The sequence below is a fragment of the Nansenia antarctica genome, assembly GCF_963989245.1.
Source record: "Nansenia antarctica genome assembly, chromosome: 5".
NCBI classification, from domain to species: domain Eukaryota; kingdom Metazoa; phylum Chordata; class Actinopteri; order Argentiniformes; family Microstomatidae; genus Nansenia; species Nansenia antarctica.
Window position 1 is genome coordinate 25,780,154 of NC_137690.1, and position 10,424 is coordinate 25,790,577.

Below are 10,424 nucleotides of genomic sequence, written 5' to 3' on the forward strand. Positions count from 1 at the left end.
GAGAGAGGGAGCAAGAGAGAAAGAAAGAAAGAAAGAGAGAGAGAGAGAGAGAAACTGAAAGACAGACCTCATCCATGCCATATAGGAGTGACCAGTGAGCTGGACTGGAGCTGACACACTGACCGAAGTCCATCAGGTCACTACCGCTGAACTTCAACCCCCGGAAAGAGGGGATCTACTTCTCGATGCCCTCCATCACGTCCCTCGCATGCACTGAGTGGAAAACATGATCTGAGATTCAACAACAGTCTGTTACCAAGCTTCATACCGAGGCATGTCCGTGTAAACTGTATTTTACGTTACTGCTATCTGTGTAAAATGGACTGGGACAGGGCATATGGACTCTTGAGAGTGTGTCAAAAGTAGTAGACTGGGACAAAAGATATTAATATTTCTATTTCTTTCTTTTTTTTTAAGTAATTTTTTTCTGAGTGGGGCAGTCCCACTCATATTTTTCTTTTTACTGACAGATATAGTAGGGGTTACGACAGGAAGGATGGGTGAGAGAGAGAGAAGGGATCACATGCAGGATATGTCCGCGGCCGGAATCGAACCGGGAGCCCTGCGGTACATGTTCAGCGCTTAATCCACTACGCCACCCAAGCGCCCCTATATTTCTATTTCTACAGCTTATGAGGGTTTCCTGCTGTGTCATGGTGGAACCCAGCCTGCAAAGGTGTATCAACAGGTCCCCCCCCACCACATCAACTGAACGTAAAGCACTCACAGTTAACGCCGGTCACACATGGAATGTGGTAGTAGTAGAATGGCAGATCTGGGGCCGCTGAGGCTACTTCCTGAAGGAACTTCCTCAGGGCCTCTTTTTAGGAGAGGGGGGGAGAGGGAGGAAATACACACACGCACACACAGTCAATATTTGTTCAGGACTATAACAGGTAGAGCTGAAAGTCACCAAGAACAAACAAACACACAAGCAGTAGTTCTTCTTCTTTTACAGCAGAGAAACAAGGTCTCATTAACCTGCAGTGGCGGGCTTGAAGAAAGAGGGAGAGATGACCGCTATCCCATCAGCCCCAGCTTCAGCTGCATGGCGAGCCTGTAGAGAACACACAGCGGAAGCGGAGAGAAAGAGAGAGTATGGCACAGTCCTGAAACACACACCGTGTGTGTGTGTGTGTGTGTGTGTGTGTGTGTGTCAGAAGGTTGTGGTAGATAATGACTTACCAGATCCTGGGAGTCCTTAAGACTCATGCAACCCACATGAACTATGACCTGTTCCAGCCTGTGGAAGGAAACACACACACACACACACACAAACACACACACACACACACACACACACACACACACAATCAGCCAGGCAGGGAGCAAAGTGACTAATTTACATTCACGCAATACAACAATGTTTAACATGGTGTAAACTTGTAAAGTCATATAACACATGTGTCCCTGGCATACCACCACATTTGCAATTGATTGTTTTATTTTTATTTTTAACGATGGTCCAAACTGTTGAGTTTGGCAAGCCTAAGGTTTTGCCTATGTGTCTGATATTTAACCCTCATCTTGACCTCAGGAGCAAACGCAAAGCCTAGAATAAATACTAGACATTGACAGCTCTCTTATGCCTGTACAAATGATGTGACGGAGGACAGCTGACTAACCAGAAACACCTGTTAAAGCAATTGTCCCATTGGTGCCCTGAAATAGGGCACTATGTATAAAAAGTGTGAAACCAATATGTACACAAGAACCATTAAATAAAAGCTGAGGATCTCTACTTTAACCTCTTTGTAATTGTTTGATTTTACATCCAAACTTTTAGTTTTGGTTGGTCATTTCAAGCCTGCAAACTGCGACACTTTAAATAAATGTGCAATAACACTATGTGCAATATGACAACCCTAGTCGTCTATCTGTACAGTATAGTATAGTGGATAGTGTACATAGCCTTTATTTATGTAAACCAGCTCCTTCCCTTCTTGTGTTTTTTTTTAAAAGTTTTTTTTCTTTCCTAACACCAGGGGAGCCACCCCTCCTAAATGTCGTTGTTTGGTACCTGTACTGTAGCAATGACAATAAAGACCATTCATTCATTCATTAAATGTCCTTGCTTGTGCTGTGTGAAACTGGCACTATGCTGTATGTTTTTAGGGGGACAGCTCTCATAACGCTAGCTCTCCCACCACAGCGCATGCAAGCTCATGTTAGACTGGTAAATTGTCAATCCTGGTGTTATGGTTGGAAATTACCACAGCTCCAACTTTTAAGCTGATATTGCCAACACGCTTGTGTTTGACTATACCGTTGCTTTGTGACCAGCTGAAAATAGAGCCTGTAATCTTCCTTGCTTTGCTACAAGAGAGCATTAAGAATATAAAAACAAGATCTGACTTACTGATGAACATGTTTAAAAAACAAAAAACTAAGAAAAAACTGCCTTTTAGACCAACACCATACAAGTGCAAGCCCACAGGCTCATTTGCTAAAGAAAAAGACTAACGCTTCATGTGTCTCCAAACTCAATTGGCTAACAAGGTTCTGTTGCTGGCCAACATTCCCCTGACATTGATTTCAGTCTGCACACTACAACACACATGCCAGTGATTTGGCTCCGAAAATTATACATGGTTTCTCTGCATCTAAATTAATTAAACATGTGTGCAAATCTAAGTGGTGGCTCTCCAGACCTAGTCTGCCAATTGATGGTGACACATGGGACACTTGGGGGCTGAGCCATCCCAAGTGATACCCCCATTAATGTCCTTCGATGAACTGTGCCTACTAATGACTGGCCTACAGTACTGTAGTATATCCATGCCAGTAGGGAGGAAAATAACAGATTGCTAATTGGAAGGCACAATGGGGAACGTGTGGTGGTGGGAAGCTGATGGACCACACACACACACACACACACACACACACACACACACACACACACACACACACACACACACACAGATGTACTGCTCAATGTGGAGTTAGTGTAATAGGTCCTCAAAGTGAGAAGCATTGTACAGCAGGAGGGGTTTAAGGCAATGCATGCCACATTACCATACTCTTTACACATGCCTAACGTGTATTATACATGGCTTAGAAGGCATTTTCCAGTCTATTTTTTCTATTTGCACTATATCTGATGCGGGTATGATAAGACAAGCTATGATGAGTTATTATAATAATAATAATAATTTATTAAATTTATATAGCGCTTTTCCAAGGCTCAAAGACGCTGACAATATAGGATACACATGGGGAAACACAAAAACAACAAGTAACAACAACAAGTAACATGGAACACAGAGTCAGCGAACGGGGAGGGGAGGGGGGGTGGTGTAGAGTCCGGTGTTGATGTTGCTGGGAGCCTCGATGGATGTGGCGGCGGCAGCGGAGAATGCCTGCCTTGGTGGCAGCAGCAGCAGTGAGGCGATGGTTGTGGTTCAGTGAGTGTAGGTGAGACGAGAGAAGGGCAGGGGGAGGTGGGGGGCAGGTGAGATGGCCGGGAGTCCAGGGCAAAACGACAGGCAGTGAACCAGAGCGACAGCGCGGTGCCGCCGTTGCCGTTGTCATCAGTATTGCCAGCCTGGGACCGAACCCGCGCGGCCGGCCAGCCTAGCCGTGCCATGCCAGCGACCAAATCGCGCAGCAGTGAGTGAAGGCTGGGAAGGACCGACACTCACCTGCGGAGTTGGCAACCCCCGAGCCGGGGAGGGAGCGGTGGCTACCTCCCGGGACGAGGGTAGTAGCACAGCACGGCCAGGCCAGCGATGTCTGAGAGCGGCGCGCAGCGGGTCGGTCGGCAACACAGAGCCGGGGGACAGGAACGATGAGGCGGTGAGTATTGCAGTCCGGTAGTGAAGGCGGTGCCGGTGAGTATTGCAGTCCGGTAGTGAAGGCGGTGAGTACTGCAGTCCGGTAGTGAAGGCGGTGAGAGGCGGGAGATGGCGGGGGGGAAGGCAGCGGAGGTCGGCGGGACAGGATACAAAAAGGATAGGACAGGATACAAAAAGACAGGACAGGATACAAAAAGACAGGATACAAAAAGACAGGACTGGGAAACAGAAGCGGCAGTCACAACGCGGACGCCAGCGTGCTCTGAACCCGGAAAAAAACGGGTTAGTAGTTTATTATATCGAGGAATAGTTTTATTATGAGTTAAACTATCAATGAGTGCCACTTTGTTGCTTGTGTGACTACGGTCCCCTCTAGTACCCGTGCCATTCTATGTATTACTCCATATATTTAATTCCTGTCATTACCATGCATTTGTATTTATAACATTGTCCTTTCTTGTAATTATGATACATCAATTCTAGAGACTGCCGACATGGTTATATCCTTCTATTGCTAGAGTGTACACTAGCAAAAACACACTTGACAAATTGGCATTGTGGGTAATTTAAGAACCAGGATTCAGACAATATTTTGTAGGGGGATTGTGTGTGATTCTTTGTATATTTCATACACTTCTACTTTTAATCATTTCTTCCCATGTATGTATTTGCCTTAACTATAATGAGTTGTATTTACTGTATCTATTCTATTCAGAATGTCCCTGAAATAGGCTTGTCAAATTGTTTGGCCTGACACCAATATAACCGTGAATGGAATGTGTATACTGCATGAGGTCTGAATGTACATGTCATGTTGTTCATGGCACAGACCTCTGCCGCCTATGCCTATCTGCTCAGACATTCCCTGGCAATTCTATTGAATGTCATATCTAATTAACTTACTTGGAAGCTTTTCAGATAAATAACATTAACCTCAGAACAGTTTCAAAGTGCTGGCAATACAGGACAGACTAACATTTGAGGGGTGTGTCAAAAACATCATAGATGCACGCATTCACATCTGATATTTTACGTGAAGAATCTCCCTGTGTACTGGAGAGGCTGCATCAAGTCCAGCAACACTATTCGGCAGGGTTCGAAATGACATCTTTTGCTATCAGTATTTTATGGATCACAGTTGATTCAACAGTAGGCTAATCAGGCAATGTAACATTACTCATTGTCATGGCCATTTCTTGAAGTGACATTGAAAAGAATTGAAAACATACAGTATATTGCGCCACATCATATGGATCCATTGAAGGGGCATCCATTAGGAAACTTCCCCACATTCTCACGCATGTAGGGACTCCGTTTCCAGCACTGCATCACATTTTATTCACTGGAGGGGCACTTCTCCATTAGAGGAGCTCATCATGTTTTCTCACCTGTAGGAGTACACTCAGCACTGCATCCCATTTTCTCTACTGGAAAGGGCACCCTTTGGGACTCTGCCATGGAGGGGTCGGCATAGAGGGCACTTCCTAATGGCACCCTTTTCCATTGGAAGAGCAACCATAAGGAATGTGAAGTTTAAATCATTGTAAGGGCACCTTATAGGGCACAGCATCACATTTTCTCCACTAGAAGAGCACTCATTAAGACACGTTATCCTCCTCTAGAGGGCACATCATCATCATGTATCGCATGAAGCAGCACTCTAGAGCGCACCCAATCATTTGCTTCCCATGTAAAGGGAATCATAGGGCAGTTCTTCTCGTTTTTGCCACTCTAGAGGGCACTTAAGCAACACTTTTTCAACCATGGGGGCACCAGGAGGGGCGGACGCCAGTGCCTGTCTTGTATGAAAACCCCTCAGTTCATTCTATAATCAATACACTGCATTATTAAAGCCGACTCTCAATGCTCTAAAACATGACCCCGCTTCTCTGTGCTGTGAGAGAATGTGTGATTGACGGTATGAGTAGATAGGAGATAGTTGGTCCCATTTCTTGGTCCACATTAAAATAATCTGATATTTAATAATCTCATCTCTTTACTTCATGAGCTGCTATAATAAACTAAATGTTGTCAATCTATCTGATGAGGCAAGCTCATGTCACACCTTGTGTCTGCTGCAGCATTGGCATTGAGGTAGACCACCGCTGTGATGGCGGGGTGAACCTATTAACCCACTGTACTCCTAGAAAGCAACTAGGGTATAAGGCCGAAAACCCACCAGCCGCCTTACCTTACCGAACTTGTGTGTGGCGAAACTTTTGCTGGACTTTTAGGTGCGTCGTCCTCACCAGACGCGTGTTTGCTACTTCCGCGGCGCGTGTCTCAAATAACGGGTTTTCTGTTCTACAGGTTATCAGAGGTGTGCTTATCGAGAACTATTGATGTCTTGATGCCTTGCTGTCCCTATTTCCCCCTCTTTCACCTCTGTCTCTTTACCACTTTCATTAACTTAATTAAGATATCACCGGGGGGAAAAATACTACCGTTCTTTAATACTGAGCTGCAGCCCTATCGTTGTATGTTGAGCCCTATATCGTTGTATATTGAGTTTGCCTTTGATAATGGCCATCAATAATATGATTTTTCATTTTACTTAATTATGAATTGTTCTGGGTTCAGTCTCTGCTGTCATCCATTCTTAATGAGCGATTAGAAAAATGAAACGAAGAATAACGCAGTCACACACACACACACACACACACACACACACACAGATAGAGACGCAGCGAGAGAGAGATGAGAGGGTAGTAGTCTAGCAGCAAGTCCTCAAAAAAGGCTTTAGTTTTCGAGATACCCCTACCCGAGGTAGAACAAATGACAACAATGATTTTTCTTATCTTTAGGGTCTCCCATTAATTAAATTGATTGTTGTCAAATTTTATTTTGGGGGAAAATATGTTTTTTTGGTTGTTCTTTAGAGCTACCCCAATCCCTGAAAAAGAGCCAAATTAGACCAGGCCGAATATGGGGAAGGTGACAAAAAAGCCCATAACTTGAGAATGATCACTCTTTTCCTCTTCAGATTTGCTGAGGTATGAACCAGGTGGTTGTCCTACATCACCAAATAGTCAGACAACTATTTACCTAAATAAATACTGAATTATAGTCCTGTAAACTTTAGTTTAGACGGAAATTGTACTTTTTGGTGACAGGAACATAGGACCATCACTTTTCTCTCATTTATCAGAAAAACTGAAATCCCTGAAAAATATATACCGTATTTTCCGCACTATAAGGCGCACTTAAAAGTCCCCCCAAAAAAAAAAAAAACGACGGAAAAAAAAAAAACGACGAAAAAAAAGCGCCTTATAATCCGGTGCGCCTTATATATGGATCAAAATGTAAAAATTACATGACCAATATTTTTTTTTTAATAATAATAAAATGTTTCAGTACGACTGGTAAACTACAAAGCCGCACCGCTTGCAGCATTACGGTAATCAGTAAACGACGGCCGCCATCTTGGAATCTCCGCGAATGCTATTGTTATTCTATCATGTGCTCTGAATGGATGCCGTACTCACCCAACTGTTCAATTCGGACACTCACACCGCTTGCAGCATTAAGGTAATCAGTAAACACCGGTGTTGTGCTTACTCACAGTCCCACACCACAAGACCCCAAGTAAAGAAGACTAAACAGAGTTTCCGAGGGAACAAAGTGAGATTCTTGGTGCTTTCAACTTGAAGTTTTAAAGTACCCACTCGATATAATAAACAACAGTTTAACGATCACTAAACACTTATCATTTGTGTATTGGATTCATTATTCTCGTTTGCCGGAGGCTACCGGTAAGGGAGGGTTGATTTGTAAACATACTTTCGTTTTAGCTCGTGTTCAAAAGCAAGAACTGTGTGTTCATCTAGTTATGTGTAGTTATGTGTTTTTAGCATGTCGATGTTCTCCCAGTATGTTGTCATGTTATTAAAATACAGTTTAGACCTTCGTAGCGATGTGTTTTGTTAGCTGTTAGCCGCTAGCAGCGTTTGTTGTGGTTTGGTCAGATTCACTTTTCTCCCATTCAGTGTTTGAGATGAACCAACATTCAAATACGCCTGTCGTGTTCAATCTTTCTCTGATTTGAATGTATGACACATCATTTGAAAGCTTACAATCTGTAGTTTAAGCATGTGTAAAAACTGAAAAAGTACGTTGCACATTTCACCAGGAGCTGTCACATATTGGTTGTTGGTTATAATTGTATAGCCTATTGGTTGTTTTCTGGTGTTGTTTTGCTCTGTTTGTAGTCTACTTGATGTATTTTTATCAGCTGTTAAATCACCACAGTGGTTAATCCACTAATAGAGATAATAGCAGATTGAAAATGCTTGTAGCTAACTACTCTATATCTCGTGGTTGCAGCTATTGCGAATTGCTATTCACGCGAGTCAGCTGTGAATCACCGCAGGTCCTTGACGCTTGTTGCAAAAATGGATGACGAACGGCTGATACTTGAGGTGGAAAAATATATATTTTTGACAGTGGAGCAGGTAGAACGTTGACGGTGACAACGCTCAGGTGGAGCTTGGACAACGGGAAGTTGACACAACACCGATGGAGAGGTGACGCAACGCAGTAGGTGGAGCTTGGGCGTAACGCAACCCCAGTCAAACGTTTGACTGCAGTATCTATTCTATGCGCCTTATAATCCGGTGCGCCTTATAATCCGGTGCGCCTTGTGTATGAAAAAAATTCTAAAATAGGCCATTCATTGAAGGTGCGCCTTATAATCCGGTGCGCCTTATAGTGCGGAAAATACGGTAATTACTGAATTGTCTAGGGTGCTATTGAACACTAACCAGTAGTTGTATGGAAATATCTCATACAAATGAGAATATCTCATACAAATATCTCATTGCAAATGAGATTTCTTTAGACATAGGTGGCATAATAGCCTATAAGTTAAGAATGCTCACTCTGATGGTCATCATATTTGGAGAGGGAAATACCAGGTGGCTGAACTACATCACCAAATAGTCAGAATAAGAGTAACCCAATAAAATAAAGTTTATTAGTTCTAAATTACAAGCCTCTAAAACATAGGTGTAAATAGTACAGGTTTTATTAAAACTGGAACCTTAATTCAAAGTACAATTAAATAAAGCCTAATGAGCCATCTTTTCAGAGCTCCCTTTCGTAGTGTGAAGCCGATAATGCCTCCTTGACCCTTTCCTTCTCTGTTGATAGTTTGTTCAAGTGCTTGATCGGTGGCTACACAGTTGAAGTTTCTCTCATCTGAGCACCGCACAACAAACCCTCCTTCTCTCATGAATTTGTAGGACTCTGGTTGGCTTTTTTCAAGGGCTTTCATTTCAGCTATGTAGACTGGCATGTACTTTGCATAGTTCATCCTGCCAGCAGCCCGGAACCATGGTATTGCTTCAGACATGCAGTTGAGATGAAGGTCAAAGTTAGCTTCACGCTCTGATCGTAGCATTCTGAGTAAGAGATCAGCCCCTTTGAGGAAATTCAGCCAGTACTTAAAAGTTGCTGATTGTTGAACTCCCCTCTCTGAAAACTGTTGTATTCTTCTCCTCAGTTCAGGAAGGTCTGTCTCCACTTCACTTAAGAACTGTCTGGCAGAGACCTGGTCGTTGCCATGAAAGGCATGCTGCACATCTCGCAGGAGGTGTTCTTGTTCAGCAGACAATGGACTTTGGCCTTTTTTGTTCAGCCAGGAGACCAGTGCCATCCAGAAGAGCCTGAACAGAGCCTCTGAAACAACCTTGATGCTCCTCACACCTCTTGTCAGTTGTTTCCCCTGAAGCATCTGCCGAGCTGTTGCGTCAGCATAGACTCCAGACTCAGTTATCATGTCAAAGAGGCCCCCGTCTGCATACACCTTCCCAATGCTTGCCAGAAAGGCCATGGTGACTTGCATTCCTCCAATTCTCATGGTGATCTTGCCATCCAAAGCTTCAGGTTTGCTCCACAGAATTTGTTGTGCTTTGCTGTAGATGGCAAGGTCAGCAGTTACAAGTATATGCCTCTGTCCCAGTTCTTGAGCAAGCTGTGTGAGCTGCAAAAGAGCTGTATAGAGTGTAGATAGGTCTGATGGTGAAGCTCTTATGAAGGGCATATATTGTACTGTTGTTAATGGGATGTCTGACGTGGATACATAGGCATTGAATGCAGACCATCCTGGGATTCTCTGTTCTTCTTCTTTCATGATACGGCTCACCTTCCAAAGTAAGTCTTGGCCTTCTGCTGCCTGAGCTTTTGTGCTGTCTGATTTGAAGACCTGTGGTAGAACTAATGGTGGTTCAGATCGCCTACCTGGCTTGATGTATCTGAAATTCAAGAACAAGTCATTAGGCATCTTTTGTCATATAATTCAATCTTTAACAAAATGCCCTTACAAACAACAACACTCCAGATTCCTTAGATTATGATGTGTGACCTCACAAATAATGTGTAACTTGAATATTGGACAAATGCTAGTCTGACTTACACAAGTGTAATGTGAAACTTGAAGCCTCCAGTGCACATTACACATTTTACATTTTAATATTGGATTATATTGCATTAACATACAGTATATCAGAGCCATTTCAATCAAGTATTGCATGTGTCTGGCAGATAGTTGGTCTATAATATTTACCTCTGAACCTCTTCATTATCCAAATCACAGCTGTCCAGGGCATGGAGAGATCTCTCTGGGATTCTCAG